Raw genomic sequence first — 24316 nt, 5'->3', positions numbered from 1 at the left:
GATTGGTTATTGGTTATTGCAATTACATAAATTTTCAGGCTTGTGTGCTCAAAATAGGCTTATTAACCTTCGTCAAGTAGAAGAGGACAGATAGCACAATAGGAGAGACCGCACCAAGTAGTACCGCCTCTTCAGAAAATATCTAACTCTAAAAGAGATTTTGTAAGTTAAAAACGCTATCGTAGTGGAATATAATTTTGACTTCAACCACAAAACCAAACCGAAACAAACATTTACAATGAACGTTGACTATTTCTTTAAAGCTGTGGCATACAATTCAAAATCATTGATGCCTGATGAATATTGATTTTCTATTGATTATTTAGCTTTTTTTAAACTAAATTGTACAGTTGAAATAAGTATAATTTATAATTTTAAAATAGCGAAAATATACTTAGTTTCTTATGGAACTAGTGCAATTAGACAACCATAATATTAAACAAAAAAAAAACAATAAATTTTTTTTTATTGAGTGAACCAATGGTTATAAGATGACACAATTCATTTCTAAATTTCATCAATACGTTTCGTCAAATTCTCATTCCATGTCCATATTTTTTAAGCAGGCTTAAACAGAAAACAACTTCCTTTAACAGCTATAAACCAAGAGCTTGTAGCTTAGTCTTCGTAGCGTAAATCATGACAACATGACGTAAAAATACGTCGCAGTTGCAACATTCTTACGTACGGAAGCTAACGTAAAAGTACGAAATCTCCCTAATTAGTAAAAATAATGACGTGGCATTTTTGTTTGAAAAATTTACCAAACGAATTTTTGGGTAACTTTTTTATAGTAATGGTTAACTAATTGGTAAAATCTTCGACGAATAATTGTAAAATATTTGCTACGAAAATCTAAATATGAAGTTTTTTTTACGTTACATGAACATTTTAAATAAAATAGTTTCAAAATTAATAAAATAAAGCACGCAATTTCAGTGAAAATATGGCTATTCTATGACCATTTCTTTCTTCTTTTTTTTAAAAGTAATTTTCCAAGTAGAAAAAAAGAAGGATGTAAATATATTTGTTAACAGATATTAGGAAATTGCTTTGCTGTTAAGCACGGAGCAAAAAAGTAGAAAGGTTTCTCTTATATGCAACTTTCCTGCATTGAATTACATCGAAGAAAATGGGTTAGTGATGTGAAAAATCAAATACGTTGCTGAGTTCAAATTCGGGGTTTATGTTTTAAATGCACTTTATAGATTCAATTCTTTAGTGTGTTCAATTCTTTAGTGATATACGCAGAATGTCTCCCCAATTTTTTATGTCAACAAACACTTAATAATTAACTATGTAATTATTTAAATTTATATATATTTTTATATAATTTCGCAAATATTTTCTTATATGTTCTAATTATATCATATTTTAATTATTGAAAAATTTATAACTAGTTTCCTAGTTTAAAAATAATGAATGTATAGCGTAAATTTATTTGCATTTGAGCTAAAATTATGTAAAATATATATTGTAAGTAAGTAAACAGCAAGCAAATTTTCTTTGTTGTTTTAGGACTGGGACATCTTTTTCTCTTTTTGTTTTATATGCACATTTTAAGCACAAGGGAAAATATTGTGGAATAAACTCGGAGAGTATGATTAAGTAAGATAATACTAAGTTTCTTATACAACACTTTAAAAATAAGTTTCTAAGTTTGAGGAATTTAATGTTAAATAATGATGCTGTCTTAAGAAAGATAATAAAAGTTTAATTTGTTTAGTGATAAAAAAAAAATCAATGGTGCCTTTTTGAAACAATAAATTTGCAATAAATTATCTCTCGGGTGTAACTGCCAAAAAGTAGGCTAAAACTACAAATTTTAATTATATATATATATATATATATATATATATATATATATATATATATATATATATATATATATATATATATATATATATATAGATATAGATATAGATAGATAGATAGATAGATAATAACAAATTTATTCTTCACTTGCTTAAACCTTTTTATTTTAATTTGTCTTGTAATGTTATTTTTTCTACCGTCAGAAGAACATATAAAGAATTTCCACTTTTAGGATTTCATGCGTCAATGAAGACTATATAATTTTTTCTTAGCACCTGAAATAAATTACGATTTATTTTAAATGTTTCTCTATTTTTTATTTTTGTATTGAATAAAATACATATTTATGAATTGATATGTGCCATTAACTCCATTAAACCTATAGAAGAGTACATATGGATAGTATTTATTGCTTATAATTCGTACGAAAGTTTGATAAATTATCAATACTTGTTTTCTTTCCTCTCTTTCTAATGAAATTTGTCATATAAAAATGAAAAAAACAGGAATAAATGAAAATGAATAAAAACACTAATTACGAACCATGGAACTTAAAACTTCATAAAAGAAAATTTTTTAAAATTTTAGGTTTCTATATACACATGTACAATATGGAAAAAAAATAGAAACTGTCACGCAAACTTCGCTCAAATATTTATTTGAAGGAATTCTACCAAAAACTATAATTTATAGAGAAGTATTGTTTTTCCATATTTTAGCCAAATAGAAAAAAGTGAAGTTAGGTCTTTAAGTCCAAAATTATTATATATTTCTAAATAATATGAGTCGAATTTTGAGTTATCAAACGACGATAGCTCTTGTTTTAATTCTAGTACAAGGAATCACTATTAGCTCAGAGCTTCTATGTAAATAATATAGTTAACCTGAAAACTGAAAATTGATCATAAATTATTACTTTGAAACTTGTTATTGTATTCCTTTTATTAGTTCTAGTAAAAAAAGAAAGAAAAAAGAACTTAATAAATACATTATTCCGATTCCAAAAAATTAAACTCTTTTAGGGCTGTGACTTCCCTGGAATGAAAACGAAAACATCAAATTTATCATTATAAATCAAGGAATTAAAATTATCAAAAACTTTAATTTGGTGCTAAATGATCCACGTACGAAAATGTAAAATAGTTAAATGTTTCAAATATTCCGCTAGTACTACTAACTTAATGTAAAATTATTCCATTCCAATGTGATAATTCTTTGCAAGAATTAGTACATAAAGTATAAAAAAAGGGAAAAATAATTCAACTTAAATGTAGAACAATTAAAATGCCACCAAACGCTAGAATTTCATTCAAAATCTTTTCATTGAACACATTTAGCCCTTCTCAGAGCGGAAGGGCTTGTTTACTCCTATGTTTCTTCTTCCGATTCCTAAAAAAATATTTCCCCTTATTACTTCCGCCGCGCTGTGTGATTAGCATGCAATGCGTGCTATTGTGAATAGTATTGATTTATCAATGAGTTTTATTCTCTAGGTCAATTGTACGCAATTTTACAAACAGATTTTAAAAACCGAATTTATCTTTATAGTACGAGATACCATGCACAAAAATGCTCTACTCCTATTTGTCTTTCTAAGTATTCTAAAGATTTAATTTTTTATTTCTGTAATAATGCGATATCAATGATTGTTCGTAATTAAATAAATTTTCAAAAAGCGTAATCATAGTTCAAGAGTCAAGATGCAACTGAAGTACTAAAGGTACAATGTACAATAAAGGTAGAATGATTGTATCTGTTATTTCGTACTGTTTATTTAATTTTTATATAGTAATCTTTTTATCATTTTTCTATTAAAATATTTACTTTTTATAATTACTTTAAAAATATTTAGTAATAATTACTAAATGAAATATAATAAAACGGCATTAACTAGTTGGTAGGTTATAAGGATGTTAACTAGTTCGACTTTGACCAGTTGATCATAAATTAAATTAATTTCCAAGTGATAAATGTAGTTATTTTGTAGGTATTACATTTTGCATTTTTATTGAATACTAACGTGATAAACACTTGTTATTATTAAAAATCACACTTCAAAATTCTTTTCTAGTTAGCTGTCTTTAAAGCGTGTTATAGTCATATAAATGTTGGACTGTCCCATCAACTCAGAAGCTTATAAAGCTGTGTAAATCAAAAACATATGGCTTTTTTCTTCTTTTTATTAATTGAAGGTTGTATTAATGCATAGATTCAATAAAATGACTTTAAAACTTAAGTATTTTAAATAACGCAAGTTATAATTTAGCTAGTTCAATATATGAATAATTTTGTTAAAATTAAATTTTTCAGATACAAATTTTTTAGTGTATTATTGTGTAGACTTTGGGATAAAATTATCTAAGCTTCTTTTTATGAATTATTTTCCTTTTTTAATTCATTTTATAATTTTTTTTAACAATTGTGACCAATTTGCTACAAATAATCTTAAAAAATGCTTTATATTAGCATTTAGGTAGATCAAATGTAATATATGAGAAATTAGAAATCTTAAAAATTTTAGGTGTCTCAATTAAAACTTTTACATATAACCTAGACCAATAAAAATGTTGTAAGCCATTAATAATTTTTTAGTATATGTAATTTTCAGTCTTTATAAAGAACTAATATTAAAAAAGGCAATATTTTATAATTGCGAATTTAATAATATGCAAATTTTTCTCATTTTTTCCAAAAATTAGAAAATATTAGGAATAAATGCAAAAAATGAAATTTTACCGTGTTCATACTTTAAAAAATGCTTTAGTTAATGTTAAACACGTTAAGTAACGGAAGTAACGTTATTACAGGTTATATTTGCTTGCATTGCTATAAATTATGTTGAACTAAATATTTCGGTTGCGTGTAAAATTATTATATATTTGATTTTTATGCATGAAATTTTAAACATAGTTTAATAAATTTGCAAATTATGAATCATTTTGAGATTTTGTTTCCTAAAAATTACCAATATATAAAAATTAAAAGCCAAATGCAATTGTGATTCTTGAAATAGTTTCAAAATTAATGTTTAATGAAGAGCTGAAATTAGTTATTGTTATCTTGATTAAGTTCATTTTGTTTTATAAATTCTGGAGTTGGAATGTTTGCTTAGTGCAACTCTGCTTTGAGAATATTCAATTAAAATGTTCATAATATAGTTTTAATTCTAACAAAATTTTTTTAACTTTACAGGTCCTTTTTTGAACATTTTTTTTTCGGTTCCTCTATGGATCTAATATGAAAAAAAATTTACAATCTTCAAAACTTATTTTTTTCATACGTTATTCTCGTCATCACAATGCTTAAAGTTTACAACATAAAAAATTATCCGAAGGTAAGCTTTTACATTAATATTACCTGTTTTATAAACATGCAAAAATGATTTAACTAATTTATATATGAAAGAGATTGACTAAAAAAATAGATTCACATTACTATTAACTAAAATCAGAATTTTTATAAAGGCAGAATAAATTTCTTTTCTTTATATTCTTATGCAACCAGAATATCTCATTCTAAAAAAATAAAAAACTTCTAATCAATATTCATACATTTGTTTCTACTCATTATTGTATTATTGTATATATTTCTACTCATAAGTTTAAATTTTTAAATATGTTTTTGCATAGTAGTATCAGATGTTAGAAAATCAAACAAAAAATTACAAGAAAAGTCCTGCCTGAGTTTTTATGTTTTTCTTGTTTAACTTGAAAAATCTAATAATTTGATTGATTAATTGTATAACTAAAATAAAAACTCAAAAGAAGTTTGAAACGTTAAATAAAATGTCAAATTACTCTAAATATTTTAATTTTTGTAATATTCAAAGGAAAATATTATAAATATTATAAAATTTGTGATTATAAAATTACATTTTGAACATAAAGGAATTATTAATAAAAAATTCAACATTCCTGGCAAAAATTAATTATCCACACTGAAATGAACGAAAAATGTTCAAATCATAAAGATCAGTATTAATCACTTAAATTAGGGGGCTGCGTAAATATGCGACATGTCTTCTAGGGGAGATCAGCAGGATTAAAATTGCAAAGGAACACATGCGGAGAAATGTCATTGTACGCGGCATTGGGCGCTTCCCTATTATGACCTATTAAGAAGCACATGAAGAAGCATTTCTTAATAGGGGAAGCACCCTCGGTGGCGTATGACGACGTTTTAATGCAGTTTTAATCCAGATGATGTGCCATAATTCCCTTAGAGATTTTTCGCAACTTGTTTTATGAAACGTTTTTTTTAGCTTGTACATTTCAACGGAAATGGACTAAAATTGTTGCTTAAAAAACTATAGCTTGGAGAGTGAAACCGATTTCAGATTTAAAATTAGCGATACAAAAGTATTTAAGATCCATTAAATAACCTCATTCAGCAGAAAACAAAAAAGAATGTTCCCTATTTTATAATTAATACACACTTTGTCTTCCGAATTTGCTTAGCTGTGCTTTGATGTTTGTTTTGTATTAATAGTAATCTAATCAAAGTCGTAATGCAAGAAAAAAAGTATTTACTGCACTCATTTATTTTCATGAGAGTTGTGGTTCGTTTTAAAAAATTTAGTTTATAAATTATGCTTGAAAATCTAGTCCAATAGTTCAGAATCTTATTCGGAAAATATGCACTTCAATTATTTAAATATCATAACATAGACAGTCCTAATAAATTATTTTCGATCTTGGATTCGATGATTTTTCATAACGTTTTGAAGGGATGTAGGGAGAATAAAAAATGCATCTTTTGTCCAATTTGCTAAGCACCTAATATGAAACTGCAACAAGGTCAATGAAGTGTCATATTAAGTACAATAGTCAATGAAATGCTAAAGATGTGCAAACGGTAATGGCTTATTTCGTTATGATTTTGCAATTATAATAAAACCATTCCTTTTACTTTTAAAACATATATTTCGATTGTATGCAAAATCATAACTTAGTCTTTAATTAATATTTTTAAATTTTTAAATACATTCAGACTTTAAATTTACTCTAAACTATTTCTTTCTTTAATTTTACTGATTAAGAAATAACAATAATTTTTACTCCACCGTCATTTCTTTAAACGCCAATTTAAAATACATTAACACAATGAGCACTAAAATAATAATTCTCTTTATTGCATGATGCGAAATTAAACTTTTCCAGATAAAAACAGTCGTTTAAAGGAAGAAGCATTCTTGTTTTCTCAGAAATCGTAGGTTCCATTATCTAAGTAACTGTTTTCCTAAACGACACGCTATGATTTTTCCCAACAAAGTGAAAAAAGAAATCATTTCATAATGTTCCATATTTTTTTTTCACATTTCCGTTTTGTAGCTATTAATTTAATGGTAAAATAGATCTTTTTGCGGTTGACAGTCACGTAATGCAGTTTAGTAGAGTTCTGGCTCAGTGTGACTTTCCGCTTCGTCAGTATAGGTTGCCAAGAAATTTCGGGTCGTGTATTATACTTATCTTTGCTAACGCGGATCACGTAGAATACACCTTGGAAAAAGCCATTTACGTAAATGATGGTTAGCTTTATGGTCAAATGCGCCCAAGGTTGCCAGTGTCTGACGTGGTCAAGAAGAGTCTGGTTAACTTTTTAGAAGTAATATTTCTATGCGATAGCACTAAAAATACACTGTTGAAAATTAGGCGAAAATTACTTAATCCTTCCTTTCGGATAATCATTCATAATACCGTAAAAATTAATTGAAAAAAGAATTATGTTATAATATTAATTAATTGAAATAAGGATTATGTTATGTTAATAAAAGATTAAGTTAAAAAGTTTAATAATTGAATGATCATGTAAAATATTTTTTAATAATTACTATATTGAAAAAAAAATTAAATATAAAAAATGTACTGAATCTGAAAATTAATTTGAAGTAGTATAGTAAAAACAGGGGTTAAACTCGAAATAATCACAGTAATAATAAATTAAAAAACTATCCCCCAAAAAGCCTGATAAGTTGTTATTAGTAAGTGGTTAACAGTTATAGGACGTCGTATGTAGGGTTCTAGGGAAATGTGTGAATAGATGGGGGAAGCTTAATTATTGCTAACTAGACAAAAGAGGTATTGTCTCTAGTGTACTCTTTTACGTTGACTTTTTACGCTCTCTAGTGTACTCTTTTACGTTGACTTTTTTACGTTCTCTGGTGTACATTACGTTGACTTCTTTGCGTTCTCTAGTGTACATTACGTTAACTTCATTGCGTTCTCTAGTGTACTCTTTTACGTTGAATGAGACTAAGTTCGAGGCTATAGAATAGAAGTTTTGAGGACTTTATGCGCAAAAAGCGCGATGTTTGACGTATCGGTTTTTGTACAGATGTTGATTTTCAACTACTAATGAAAAAAAAAAGTTCTGCTGTTTTGCTCCACCGGTGTTCGCTTTTTCAGCACCCCCTCCCCTATGGTTGCTTCTTGAAATTTATAATTTTTTAAGAAAATAAAAAAAAGACGCTTTCTTTATAAAATATATAATTAATAGAACTTAATGTAAAGACATTTAATATGCTAATTGAAGCAAAGTGAACGAATAATCTACTGTTCTTACTTCAATAAAATTTAAAATTAGGAATGCAGTTAGCGTGTTACAATAAGGAGAAATAAAGGAGATGTAATTTTATACGTTAAGGATAAAAAATGATAATCTTGTATCGATGCTACAGTTCAAATCGGAAAAGGCTTTTAACTCTCAAGTCATTTATATTTTTTAAGATTTCGGTATAACTGTAACGATTTATATCTTGCAATATCTCATAACTCTCTCTTATTGTTTTTTTTATTTTATTGATAAATTTTTTAAAAATATTTTTGACATCAATTCAAGTGCAAGCTTATAAATTGAAGATCTCGTCAGAAATAAAAACAATCGATCCTTAAAGAAAAAAAGTGAAAAGAATTCGTAGATAAAACACTTAAAATTGCAATAACTTTTGTACTGATTAAAATTTCGAGAAAAAAACTATCGTTAAGTTCATAACTGAAAATTACCCTTTCAGCATGTCACATTTTTACTTTATTGCTACGTTTCAGTGGGATGTAGATCGAACCGCATGCTATTTTTTTTTATCTACAAGTTTAACTGTCAATAATTTTCGAAATTGTTTTATTTTTGTTCCATCCTATGCCTAGTACTTTTGTCTACTCACCTTCGTAATTTCAAATTTCATTGTATTATCAGTTTCGTTATCTTCATTGGCTTTCAAATTTCATAGATTTTGCACAGCAAAACAATATGTTGCGTTGAACGGGAAATGAGAAAAAATTCGAAAAAAAAGAGAGCGGGAAATCGCAATAACTTTTAAAAAAAAAATTGAATTTTTTTTTTTTTTTTTTTTTAAGTTCAGAAACGAAAATAGTTCTTTCGGAGTGCCAAATTTTAACTATGTCGTTGCATTTATGCAGCCTGCATTACGTCCTACTTATTATTTTTTGCAAAAAGTTCATCAACTAATAATTCTTGAACTAACAATCGAATGTTAAATTTTTTTATTCCATCGTACTCCCCGTGTAGTTTTCTACACAGCCCCGTAATTTCAAATTTCATTCTTATCTTGTACAGTAAAGTTTATAGTTGCAAAGCACAGTTATAGATTTTGTACAGTCTTATAGATTTTGCACAGTAAATAGCTGTAGCTCTTATGAATTTTTAATAACGAAAATTATAAAGACATGATTCGTTATAACATTCAATAACTAAATTGTTCCAAGTTTTCAGTTACCATGAAATTTGGAACGTTATATTGCAAAATATCAAAAAATCTGTCTTAAATAAGTTATTTTCGAAAATAAGTCATACACATTTCAGAAAAAATGATATTGGAAAATTAGAAATAAATATTCTTAATGTTGATCAATCGTTACTAAGCACCATCAATAAAATAAGAATAGAAAAGCAATGCAAGCCATGAAAGCTTATTATGCAAGTAAAATATTTAAATTTAATACATTTAAATTTATTGCTAGATGTTTAGAATTTGCTAAATAACAAGTAGGATCGGTATTTTACTGCTAACAGATGCTTCTCACTTTTTGAAATACGAAACAAAACTTATCCTAATATATTCTTAATGTACAGTGAGGGAAAAAAAACCACCCTGAATAACTTTTGATCTAATGATCGGATCATCATGCTCTTGAACTCATTCTTAATGATTTGAGGGGTGACCTTAAGCATGCTAATTACTTAGTGCAGATGGTATTCTATGTTGCAAAATCAGGCACAGAAACGTACTTTCTCTGAATAAACATACCTTTCTTCCTATGGATTCGGATCTCTGACCCCCAAAATAAGCGGGGTAGCCACAACCTGAGAAATTTGGTTACTGTAATTTCGTCAGGAGAGCGATCCAAAGTTTGGACCCCTTAATGTTAATTTTATTTTTTGCGTATTTCGCCATATCTCGAGAATTCTTTAAGCGAATTGAAACATTTTTGCACATTTTGCATCCCGAGATAACTCTATGCAAAAAAATAAATTTTTGTAAATATTTATTATTTCTTATTGTTTTATTAAATAATAGTCGAAAAAATTTTGAATTGTAAGGTATACAATTTTTTACATCATTTTAAACTATGTAATTTTGCATGTCAAAATACAAAATTTGAGAAAATCAGATTTTGATTAAGCTTTGATTTTGATACTTCTTTAAAACTCAACTTCGCACGAATTAATCTACCGATTTCGCTCAAATTGTATTTTGCCATGTAAAATTATTTACTTTAAAATTATGTGAAAAATTGTACTCCTTACAATTTAAAATTTTTTCGACAATTACTTAAGAAAATAATGAAAAATAATACGAACTAAAATTTATTTTTTTCCATAGTTCCCTGTTTATCCTCGGATAAACGAATTTCATGACTGTGTGCAAAAATTTTTATATTTACTTACGAAGTTCTCGAGATATGGAGAAATACGCAAAAAATAAAATCAACATTAAAGGATCCAAACTTTGGATCGCTCTCTTGATCAAACTATGGGGTCCATATTTCCCAGATTGCAGTATTATGAGAAATCCGAATCCGTTGAAAAAAAAGCATGTTTATTCAAAGAAAGTACGTTTTTGTGTCTGATTTCGTAACTTAAAGTATCGTCTGAACTAATTAGTTAGCATATTTGTGATCACCTCCTAAAGTCATTAAGAATAAGTCCTAGAACATGAAGATCTGATCATTAGGCTGAACATTGTATTGTACAAAAAAAGTTTATACATAATTTAAAAAATATGTATTTTACTACGAAATCTTTTTAAAGTTTCAGGTTCCCAGGAATAATTTAATAAATTCATTTTAAATTTGTCAATGTCAAATTTCGTGTTTTAACATTTTATATAGTCTGTTTTTTTTTCTAGTAATATTGTCTAAAAATATTTTTGGGATTGAGATTGGTTTAGAAAAAGAAATTCATTTAGTTTATTACCGAAAATTTATTTTTATTTTTAAAACAATTCTTTGTTGTGGGAAGGTAAGTGGGAGTTTGATAATTTCTCCTACTGTAATTGGTTTGTTGGAAACCTGAACTTCCTTGCTTATTAATAACTGAATTTATAAATTATGTGTTTATTCCTTTGACGCAGAATTTTCGTTAACTAGATTTTCCATACTTGTTCATTATTTTGTATTTATGTAGGACGCAGTAAAGGGAAAATATTATATTTAGCATTTTAATAATTTATTGATATGAAATACAGCATGATACAACAGTGTCTTTGCGTTACCGGTTGAATTTTTCAAACACGGCTACCTCCCAAAAAAAATAATTTTTCAAATTTGAACTTAATTATAGTTATTTAGACCTACGAAAACATTTATTCATAATTGAAACTTCTTTAATTTACGATATAAAGTATTGATAATTTTTTTAAATATGTATAACAAAATAAAATTAAATCTTTTTTTATTTTATATTTTAGTACAAATATAGTTCCGATAATCTAACCGATTTTTTTAATAACTGTCAGATTGTTTTTTATACTTGAAATATGCTAAAATATATATTAGTTTATAATCAAGAAAAATATACAAAAGAGAGACACCGGTTTTTAATCTACGTCAAAGTGTTATGACTACAAATAATTTCGATGAGAAATGATCAACTGAACGAACACAACACTCAATAGAAAATGGCACCCCATTGTTGGCTTCACTTCTTGTTCCCATTCTAACCTTTACTGTTACCCACATTTAAGTAAACAAAGTCTTTCATTTTCTTATTATTTTTTTTTCAATTATCAGCTGATAGCTGCACAAATCAAGTTGAGACAACAACTGCCCATTGACATTTGAAAAAAATAATGAAGTTGGCGGGGGTGTATTTACCATGGTCTTACATCATGTTAACTTTTTAGAGTTAACAGGATGATTTTACATGATATATTTCTAATCCTACCTGAGAAACTTCTGTTTACTGCGAAAGTGATAAAAATAACTAAACATTAAAAGTGAAAGGCGAAATGAAAAATGGAAAAATTCTTAAATGATGTGAGGTTTTAATAAACGAAACATTCTTACACTTATATTTAATAAAGTACTTGGAAACTTCAAAACAAAATTCTTTATAGTTGGTATTCAATATAAAAAAAGACTGTGCAATCAGCTGAGCGCTTTTTAGAAATGAATGCTTAAAAATAATTTGTGATAAAATTATTCCTGTGACTCCTATGGCTCCTCGAAATATGAAATATGTATCTTTAACACGTAAAAAATCAAAAATGTGATAATTTAAATAAATGTGATCAACATATTTTTTTCCCTCTTACGCACTGTAGGTATTGCGCATCGCGTGATAGGTAGCCAGCTCAATCTTACTTTCCTCTGTTTACGACGACGCAAATACTTTTCCTTCTTATGTTTAAAGAATCTTCTCAGTAGAAGATGATGGTCTTCTTCCTGTAGAAAACGGGCTTTTCGGCCGTAAATTTTATATTCCTGTTCTCTCTTATATTTTTCTGCATGACCTCCGAACGGAAGTAAGCGCAAGAAAAATGTCCCACTTTCTAGCTTGCAACGCTTACTTTTCTATTTCGGTCTCCAAAAGTGCCGACGCCCCTGCTTAGACAGAGGGGTAAGGAGAGGAAAAAGAGACTTAAAAAAGAAAAAAAAAAGGACTCTTCCACGATGACAACTTGAGACCACGTTGAGGGGGTGCAGAAATTAAAAATATAATTAAATAAATAAATAAAAGTAAAGTATCTAGCACTTCATTACCTCAAACCCTCGCCTTGATGATTATTAGTTAAAAGATTTATAATAATCGTGTCATTAAGATTAGACAAGCAGGGCGTCCCGTCTTAAATCTTCAAAGGAAAGAAGCTACGCCCTTCCGATTGGTTTTCCAGAAAAGAAATTTTGAATAGTTAAGATAGTATCCAATAGAATACTAAATATTTAAAGAATGTGGCAAGTAGTCAGTGTATAGTATATTTGGGTTGTAATATTTACTTTTATGTTGAGTTTTCGTGACCATAATGTTTCCATCAAGATTGAGGAGGTGTAATCTGCATATGATGACAGTACACACCCATACTGAATCATTGTTTCACGAAATCGAGTAAAACTCATTGATTTTTAATAGTGAGAAATTTCGCTTTTCCATGTCGTTTTTTACAGTTTAAGTACATAGTTTCAATTCATTTTATCCCCAATAATAAATTGACTTCGTGACTTTGTAATTTTGAAGTCAAAAGACAATATGAAAATTAGTACTGATTCAAACCAACATACGGACTCTTGGAAGAACATTTTTTTTATATGAGTCTGTTATTTTAACATTTCTGAAGAATTTACCTTTGCCAAATACTTATAAAAATTTCAGCCTACTCAAAAAAGACTTTTTATGTCGTCACTCTTACTAAAGGATAGAAAATATTCCTGAAATCAACCTTTTTCGGATCTATACCTCCTTCTTAAATTTAAATAACGGAAGTCAGCATCATTTATATTTATATTAGCTCATAGCTGGTTATAAACAAAACTTGCTTGTTATAGACAAATTTTACTTACTTTCTAACTGTAACAAAATCCATTTAAGTTGGATTAGTTTTTTGTAGCCACTTTCTTCTTCTTCTTCTTTACTGGCTCGACAGCTTCAAGAAGTTCTTCCTTGAGTGTGAGTTACCCGGTATTTTTGTCCCCGAAACCAGTTAATTTTTTCCTAAACCATCTAACCATCTCAAATTTAGGCTGTCAGCTGCTTACTGTCGGCAATTTTTTTCTGCATCTTCTGTTAGTCCGGGAAAACATATCTAGTTGTTTCTAATGCCAGTTGTTAGTAACAGAAAGCTTATTTGGTGAAACCAAGTGAATTTAAGGCAGGGGGTGCGTTCCTTGTTTACCAGTGGCGTCATCTATGACCAAGAATATGACTTCAGCCGTATGCACATGTCAGAGCCCGTTTTAAGGGGCGAGCCCATTCATACATTCACCCACAAAATGTGTCGAAATTACAGATCGTAATTTTTACCTGAGCCAGAGAGCGATCAATCTCCAATTCAGTACCCCCAGGAGTATTGATTTGTTACGGGAACTCGGCGGATTTTTTGACCCGACAGATTTAATATGCACCAGTCATAATTTACTACACTGAGAGTCTTCGGCAGGCGGGAATCGAACTCGTGACCACTTGGACATGGGCCCAACGCCCTACCAACCGGGTTATTCCGGTTCTACTTGTTTCTGTTTTTTTTACAAATTTTATGCTTAGCATTTTTTTTATTAATTTAAATTCAAGCATTCTCTTTTTAAAGCGGGATGAGAAAATTAAAAAGATTATAAAAACGACAGCGAATCTTTTATTCGGAAAGTTATTAAATATTAAAATAATAGATAAAATTTCGCACTTTTACGTTACGTTTCATAAGCTTCCGTAGTAAGATTTGAGTAATTAAGCAAGATCACTTGACATGCGCATGCGTCAATTTTGGTGAAATGCACATACACCCGTTATCTCCGTATACCCCCCTGGGGTGGGTCGGAGTTCAACCTTACTTACTTACACCCGTGAAAAAAAGATTTCTCTGAAAACCTTCACATTAACCGCTAAAGCAGTGGTATATCATCTTATCTTCGACCACAAAATCAAAACAAACTTTACAATGGACGTGGATGTTATGGAAGTTTAACTTCTTCCTACAAAATTTTGTAATTTAAGTAAATATATACTTTAATTTTAAATAACAAGAAAGATAAATAGCCTCTTATGCACCTACACCTATTGCAATAAGATCATAATTTAAACTAAAACCAATAATTCTTTACTTTAATACATCAACCAATTGTAAAATCGCCCAAATTATTTTAACATTTTGTAATAATAAATCTTCCATCTTCATTTTGTAATGTCGTTCATCTTTATCTATAACATGTCCAGGATGTTAATTCGACGGTACGTTAAAAAAATAATAACAATTAACAGCTATGAATATGTTACTCGTAGCTTTGAAAAACTAAGCAGTTTAAACGAAGAGATGTGTGAAATTTAAACAAATAAAGAAAAGGAAAACGCGAGTGTGCGTAGTTGCTTCAAATCTTAAGCATTGGCGCGTACAGAACCTAATGCAAATTTGCAAAATCGCAATGATTTTCAAAGTAAAATATTTCTTTTATATGGATATTTTATCCTAAAGTGAAAAGAGAAATTAGTGAGATTCCACAATGAGTTTAATTGAAAAATTACCAATAATAAATGTACTCTGTACTAGTGCGCATTATATTCCTTGTCGAATATAAAATGCTTTTTTTTAATGTACATTTTTCAGCAATTAAATAAAAAGTTACTCTGCGTTTTTTTAATGCGCAATTATTATTCAATTTCTATTTGCAATTGATTTGTCATTTCTGAGAGCATTACTCCTCATAACCTTTCAGTCTTTACAATATGTTCCCTGTCTACCAGAAATGAATTCGTCATCGTCAGAGGAATGACAAATAGAGTTGAGACAGTGAAAATGCCAACTTTCTTTTCATTCTCTTCTTCCCCTTCTTCAGCTTTTGACTTCTAGGCGAAGGCAGATGGATCGAAATTCAAAACCCAAGCTGTTGTGTACTGTCACAAATCTGACGGCGTTCTTTTCCTCCCCCTGCTCTTCCTGAAGAAAAGAATATACAACAGATAGAGTTGGTGATATTTTGGAAAGATGGATTGAGGATTTAGAAGAATTTGTTCGCCGCCTTGTGTGTGGGTGTGGGAAAAAAGATGTAACCGGGATTCAGGAGTTTACTGTGAAAGGAAAGATCTCACTTCATGGCATTCACTCAAGTTTTACCATGATTGACGAGTTTTCTGTAATTTAGTTTTTATTTGGCTAAGTGAGATATTTGCGGATGCATTGACTCACTGCTTGTATTGGTCTTTATATATGTACTAAATTATATTTATTGGCTTGAATACATTTTATTTACAGTATATATATATATATATATATATATATATATATATATATATATATATATATATATATATATATATATATATATATATATATATATATATATATATATATATATATATAGCATAATAAATAAGAACAAAAAAACACGAAGAAAATTAAGAAAAATATTTTGTGTTGGCTATATTGATGGAATATTAGAAAGCCCTCTTTTCTGCGGATATAATCGTGTGAGCTGATGAAAAGATTATATCTTTTATTTTCCGGCTTTTTAAATTTCTTTTTAAAATTTTGTTCTTTTTTTCCGGTTCTTTGCTTATTAAGTCTAATAGGATTTTTCATTTTTTCCCCTTTTTTCATTGTTCTGTAATTTTCCCTTGTTTTCTCTACATTTTGAACTATATATATATATATATATATATATATATATATATATATATATATATATATATATATATATATATATATATATATATATATATATATATATATATATATATATATATATATATATATACATACATACACACTTTTGACTTGGGTGATAGACATACATGTTCGAATTTCCTTAAACTTAGCCTTATCTCTATGATATATATATATATTTTCTAATTTCATTAACGACATTGAAAAGCCCATCAATATCAAATGCTCAGCTCCCAACCCAGAAGACAAGGGACTAATTTGATCAAGATAGCATTATTTGATTTTGTAAAAATAACTAGCAATTACGTTGTACGGAGATGAAAACCTCCCACAGATAGCCCGACGACCAGAGAATCCATGATCCGTCTACATTTGAAGATATTTTTTGCAATATACGCGTTGTGTTTGATAGTATTCGAAACCGGTCTTACGTCACATCACAATGAGTCGAGCGTTCTACCCCCTAGAACTATTCCAGATCAGCCTCTTTGACTGACAAATATCCCCAATGTTTAAATGATAATAAGCTTGAGTCTCATTTTTGCTGCGTTAACCCTGTGATTTAATAATTTTGCTCGTTTTGCAACGACAGTGATGTTTGGTTTTATTTTAATTAGTCATCCTTTTAGGTGAGATTGTCACAGTTGGGGTATTTTCCATACTCTTTTTTTTCTCTTCCTACTACTTTTCATATTTTGAATACTATTTACTATGGGAATTTATTAAACTTTTTTCCTTAATTATAAGAAAGTTTTTATATGTCTAATAAAGTATATAAATCACATGGCAGCAGTAGTAAAAACAGCAACAAAAAAAAAAACTAAAAAAACTATCAGAATGAATTTTCTTATTACGCAAAAAATAGTGTAAAAATGGAGGAAAAAAATCAACTAATCGTAGGTACATTAATAAAACTAGAAAACCTAATTTTGTTTTTTTTTATTTAAAATTATTTTTTTGATTAGTTTCGTTAATTTTAGTTTAGAAGTGCTATAACTAAAGAATTCAGCCACTAATCATACGCGTCTCCTAGCAGTAAGTGCTAAGACAAGACAACTAAAAAAAATATAGCGGAACATTCACATAAAACACTTTCTTCCGAACTGTTTTATAATTATTTAATTTTAGTATTATGCACACGATATAGAAACTTAAAGGCGTATCAAGACAAATTTATTTAAATGATGAACGGCAATCTAGCTATATGATAGAAATTTAATTCTAATGCATAAAATAAAAAATAAAGAAAACAATATAGAAATAAATAAGCAAGAAAATTTTTCAACTAAAATTGTGATACATAAGTCATAGAATTAAGTTTTTTCTATATAAAATGAACTAACCGAAGATAAATGCTAAATGATTTTTCTATATAAAATGCTCTAACTATTGTGGTATCAGTATTAAATTCATAAAAATTTATGAAAAAAAAAATATTTTATTGTTTTAAACTTTTTATTTTCCGTATTGAGAAAGCATTAGCTTTAAAGCTTACCTTCTTTCATCCGACATTGAATAATGTCACCAATGAAACTGAAAACATCATTTATTAAAAACGTAGAACCTTTGAATTACTTTACAAAATAAATACTTCGTTAAAAAATATTTGTGTCCAAAGTAAAAAATTTACATTTTTTTAATTTTTTCAGAATAGTTCCTTTTTATTTGGTAATGGAACGTAAACAAGAGTTAATGAGCTAAGAATGTTTTTTTAAAGAATAAACTAGAATATATCGATAAAAAATAAATATAATCGATTTAAAATAATGCATCGTAATTCTGTTCAATACCACTCAAGTGTGAAGTGAAGTTGATTTTTCTAATAAGGCATTTTTCTCTATTTAAATGATTTAATATTTGTATTTATAGACATATTGTTAAATAAAAGTTTCTCTAAATGCGATGTGCTTACGAATATAGTTTCAAACGAATTGATTGACAGAGGATATAAGCGCCATCGAATTTGTTACGTAGTACGTCTGCAGGTGGAGCTGACTCTGCATGCATGGTTACTGGAGCTTTCTGTCAAATTAAAGTCAGGATTTGAATGGTATTAACTACTAACACCAGATGGGGCACTAAAATATCAATACATTTAATAAATTTCATAAATAATCAGTATGTAAAAAACAGCAGATTAGTATTATCATTTCAAACATTTTTTCAGTTCATTTATAATGTGGACTTTTGTAGTTATTGTCATAAATATTTTAGTTTTTTAAATTTATTTTCAGTGTTTTAAACCTTTTTTTTTGAGTCCATATAATTAAAACAGCGTTGATATGCGTGTGTGTAATCTTATATAAATACGCAATTCGAAACCGATCCGCAACACACTAGGTGTATATACATTGAGAAACACGGTAGACCCATCTGTCTACTTCAACACTTACTGGTTCACGGGTTACATCCCAAAGAAAGAATTTTCCATAGAATTTGATAAATATTTTTTGATATGAGTAATTTGCTAAGCTACATGTATATGTGAAAATGTTATTGACCCAAATTCTTATTTATTTAATGCCCATTGACCATGGTAAATTTACCGAGCAACTGTTCATTTCCTGCAAATGTTGACTCATTGAAAATCGTATCGTAAAAGCCTACATAGATGTTTTATATCTACAGATTTCAAAGAAATCAACATTATCGTGTCTTTAGAATTTTGCATGAAGGAGATTTCATTTAACGGTCTCACGTATAGAAAACTGGAAAAAATAGTTGAACTAAATAAAATGTCTTTCATCTAATTGTTAATGAAGTAAAACTATAATTATTCAGAAGGTTAAAGTGGTTAAAAGCAATTTTTAATTGGTCTTTGAAATGTTTTTGTCAGTATTCAATAATATTTACTTTTATTTCAAACAACTTCATAGTTGTTAATTTTGTCATTTTGCTAACCGTTGCGCAGAAGAATGCCCCGAAATGCTTTTCTAAGTTCAGGTCAGTTCTTCTTGATAGCTATACTTTTTGAATATTTAGTTTAAAACAAATATTTACAGACATTTGTAGAACATTTTACAGACATTTGTAGACATTTGCAGAAGACATTTTTAGTTGTTAACAGAGTTTTTTTCCCCGAGAATGTGATAGTGAAGTTTCTAAATTTAAATTAATGATTGTTATTTGTAACCAATTCTAAAATTTCTGATAATGAAATAAAAAATTAAACAGTAGCATATATATCATCATGTTTCGTCTGAAAAAATAAATTTTTTTATGTGTTTTCAATTATAATACTTTTTTGAGATTTTTAAAGATTACTCCTAATGTTTTTTGCTTTTCTTTTCCCAAAAGTTACTTTTAAGTTCAGGCAGAACATTGTGTTGGATTATGAGGTTACATAATGAGTTCAGATCATTCACAATTTGTGACACATAATCTTTATATTGCGTACATAAATAATTAAATATCTTGTTTAAGATTTGGGCAGAGTACAGAAACGACGGAAACTTTTCTGTGAAGGAATTCGTCTCTACTAGCTAGTAATACATTTATTATAATCTCTAATCAGCTAAATATTTTAAATTTCGCTTGAAATAATTTAAAAAATTTCGCTTGAAATTGAAGTTTGTACTCAGTTTGAAATGTGTAAATTTTTAATTCTTCCTATTTTTTAGGAAAGAATTAAAATAAAGCTAAGATGCAAGCTGTTCGATTCGATATATCTTCAAGAATAGTGATATATTATTCTACAAATTGAATAAAATGTTTTATTGCCCTTAGAAAGTTGGGTTGTCCTTATTATGTTTTTCAGATACCTACCAGTTGAAAAAGTAAAAAAAAAGAAAGGAAGTGAAATAAATTTTTTTATGTATAATACAGATCTTTCTAAAATTACTGAATTTAATTTGCACAAAATTTCAATTGTAAAAATACATCAAATACTTTTTTAGCCCTATTTTGTTTTTTAATTTAGTAATCAAATAATAAATTTCTATTCATTAAAGTTAAAATAAAAAATTTCAGTTTTATTTCAGGGTGGCATTTAAATATTACAAATTTTTTTTTTAACAATTTCGAATTACCCCACTACTCCTACACCCACGTCTGTAAAAAGGAACAAACCATGGAACCCTTCCCATGCTTGTATAAGAAAGTCACTCTTCCCTTCCCCCTGGTTTGTACTTCGACTTATATTGTAGTAATTTGTTGTAATCTTATTTTAGGATTAAACTCGTTGGATGTAACTTCGCATTAAAAAAAATTTAATTCCTCTTATAAAATTCTGAGTAAAATATTCTTTAGGAATCTTCGACTTTATGTTCGAAACTCTGGAATTCCGAAACTCTTTGAAGAAATTTTTTTCTCCAATTTTTTCCTTCCTGAGTTCATATTTTTTTCCATGTATATTATTTCATTAAATTTTTTTTATTTTTTAAGAAAATTTTGGAAATAAAGGGATTTCAATGTCTTTTGTAACCATTGTTTTTGTCCTTCGTCTCTCATGTCAGCAAAAATAAGCAAATCACAGACCCTCTCTTAATCGTAAGGTGCTTACGTTACATTCGTAAGGCCTCACTTTTATTATTCTTTTGAAACTACTTAATATATATAATAATTATTCAATGTAATTTTTGATTTAATTGTAATTCGCTATCTGATCTGGGAAACAATTATTAAAAGTAAATGCAAATGTAAGATGAATAATTAAAGTTAAGTTCAAAATCAAAACATTAATAATATGTATATAATACTATAGTGTTAATAATAACATAGTTGCTTTGGTACATGTCGGAAAGATTTTTGTTAAATATTATTATTTCCTACTTACACTAGTGAATGTCGACTTTCATCATGTATTCGAAATTCATATTGCAAAAAAATTATTTTTAATCATCATTTTTTAAAATTATATTTGTGTTATCCATGCATTCTGAAGGTCTGTAATTTGATGAATGTTGATAATAACATAGTTGTTTTGGTACACGTCAGAAATATTTTTTTAAATATTCTTCTTACTTACACTAACGTATGTCGACTTTCATTATGTATTCGCAATTAATGTTGCAGAAAAAATTCTTTTTAATTGCTATTTTTTTTATTTACATTCCAACCATCAATGCAATCTAAATGTCGATATTCGTTGATGAAAATGCAAAATATTGATGACTAAAAGAAAGTTTTATTCAAATTTTAACATCGTAGCATGCTGAATATCAGCAAATGTGAGTGATATATAATGATATTTATGAAAAAGAACTTACTCAACATTAACTTTTAATGCTTTCAGATTTTAGACATTTCTTAATGTAAGTGAGAAATAGTGATACTTAACACACATTTTTGACACTCACAAAACCGTCTATGTGATTTTTAACATCCACTATCGACTGTGCTCAATTTAAGTTTTTCATATTTCAAAAAAGCCATGAAGGAGCAGCAGAGGTTGCTTGGACTAATTACTATTCAAATAAATCATAACATCTAAGGTTTATTTTGATTAACTTTCAATATTGATGGTTAATTTATTAATATGAATTTTTTAACTGTAAGAATACAAAGAGAAGAAACAAAAATTAATTTTTTACGTCTATTTTTGAGTGAGATATGTAACTTTGAACTAAAGCAGTCACGTTTCTATGCAGAATTAGTCAAAAATAATATGCTATTTGTTGCCTTCCTCACGTTAGAGTTATGATTGATGACAGATATGTGTGGAGAAAACCGGAACGAAAAGGGGGGATGATGCGATTACCTTTCAAGCAATAGTACCTACAGGAGAAGAGCATCTTCCTTTCAAGAAGCTCATTCATTTTCTCCAAGGGTATCTCAAGATAATCCGAGCCCATTCGTATCCGTCGTTTTGAAGATCTTGATACAACCATTTCTTTCACAGATGCCATTTACAAGGAGTGAAAACTCGCCAAGATGCATGGCGAGTTTTTTCCAATCACTAGTTTTTCGTAAAGACTGCAATCTTATTGTGCATGACCAAAGAAAGAGTCTTGCTAAGGCATTTCCGGTATTCAATGGCAATTAATGTTTTGGTCGTGGGGGCTTCACGGTTCGTTCTTCATGAGTGAACTGCACTGTGCCATCCTACAGAACATTCATATACTCTTATCACTTTTTTGGACGTTTGACTTGACTTACGTCATTAACACCAATCAATCTGAAAGCATCATTGATCAAAGCTCATGTGCATGGCTTCTTGAAAATAATATATCGTCGCCAAATGTTGGTTAGAATGAGCTAAGAGCAAAGCTTGACCACACTCTATGAATGAATTTTATTTTTCTTTGAATGGATTTAACTTTTTTGACTTGATTTAGGCCATTAAAAACCAATCATTCTGAAAGTATAATTTATCATTGCTCAGCGGCAAATTTTCGCACACTATTTGCCGTGAGACAATTTGTCCATGGAGGGTATAAAGCGTCGCATAGCCAATTTGCCATGAGCACGATTCGGCACGGACACAATTCGTCTCAGTGGCAGTTCGTCGCGAACACAACTCGTCGTAGTAACAGATTATCGTGAGCTTAATTTTTCGCTAGTTCAATAAAAAACATCTGTTTACGATGACAAACTTCTTGCATTGTCGTTAATTAGTATTTGTATACGATTATCAAGTACTAATATTTCAGTTAAGATTTTAAAAGGAGCAGAAGATAGCTTTTCAAATTATTATTATTTTTTTTTTTTACTGTAGTGCAAATTATTTAAAGAAACATAAAACTCAAACAATATTTATTTCATTTGCACGTCTTTCAATGATAGCTTCTTTTTCGATTGATATGCGGTTGGTTGAACATTTCAATAAAGTTTTTGTCGCAAGGAAATTAAGGAAAGTAATATAAATAAATACGATCGAAAAATTATATTTTTACCCTATGCCGTAAATTTTATTAATCAGCAAGTAGTTTCAAACGTGCAATTACTTATTATGTGCAATGCAACATATTCGCTTTCATAAACCTAGCTTAAAAACCTGAGTTCTTTTTTACTCTGATCCCTTTAAACTAGATTGTTATTTCGGTTTTTATAGTTGTAAAATTAAAGATTACTTTACAGTGGTCACAGTGCTCTGTGAAAAATTAAAATGCTGCTGCTAATTTAATTCAAAATAATATAAATTTCAAAATTATTTTAAAACCAGCAAAATATTCCATGTGGGGACCATTCAAATACCGCGTGAGTGTTTTACATACTGTTGCTACCAAGGGTAAAGAGGGATATAAGCAATGCTTTCAACTACTAAAATTTCCTGAACTTTAAATTTTTCTAATGCGAAGGAAATGTAACAAAATAAAATAACACATCAGACGTTGAAAATAAAATAACACATAAAAAAAATCGTGTTTGAATTACAAAAAAATATAGGAAAAATGGTCAAGAAGAGTGTTCATAGATGAAAAACTAAAATGATACTGCTGGTTCAAAACTTCATAAAATAAATTGGAACGTGAATTTTGTTACATCTTTTGTTTGAATTTATTCCTTAAATAAGAATGTTAAAGTAAAATTCAAAGCAATAAAGCAAAAGGGTCCTGCGATTTATTTACGCAAGCGTGGGAGACTTTGTTTGTAATTCGCTGACAATTAGGAAAGGGTCAAGAAATGCCAAAAACACACTTACGTAATATTTAAATGCCCCCTTTTTACAGTTTGCTTTTTCACAATAGCACCGTTTTAAGATTTAAAATTTAGAATCATTACCTAAAATATCTCATT

The 24316-nt window shown here is 28.4% G+C and overlaps 1 protein-coding gene and 1 long non-coding RNA gene across 7 annotated transcripts in view; one reads left to right on the top strand and one right to left on the bottom strand.

Moving 5' to 3' along the window:
- LOC107438011 (uncharacterized) overlaps positions 1–24316 on the top strand; it is a 162249-nt gene that overhangs the window by 40496 nt on the left and 97437 nt on the right. For 4 of the 6 annotated variants that reach the window (XM_071180331.2, XM_071180323.2, XM_016050167.4 and 1 more), the window contains exon 2: positions 5008–5149. The exons of the other annotated variants lie outside the window; for them this stretch is intronic. The gene's annotated coding sequence lies outside the window, so the exon portion shown is untranslated. The remainder of the gene's footprint in view (positions 1–5007; positions 5150–24316) is intronic. 6 annotated transcript variants of the gene reach the window in all.
- LOC122269130 (uncharacterized) overlaps positions 1–24316 on the bottom strand; it is an 87723-nt gene that overhangs the window by 15456 nt on the left and 47951 nt on the right. The window lies entirely within an intron of this gene.

Source organism: Parasteatoda tepidariorum, chromosome 3 (genome assembly GCF_982258835.1).
Source record: "Parasteatoda tepidariorum strain Cologne lab strain chromosome 3, Ptep-v5.0, whole genome shotgun sequence".
In the NCBI taxonomy this organism is placed as follows: Eukaryota; Metazoa; Arthropoda; class Arachnida; order Araneae; family Theridiidae; genus Parasteatoda; species Parasteatoda tepidariorum.
This window is presented reverse-complemented; position numbering and strand designations above follow the sequence as displayed.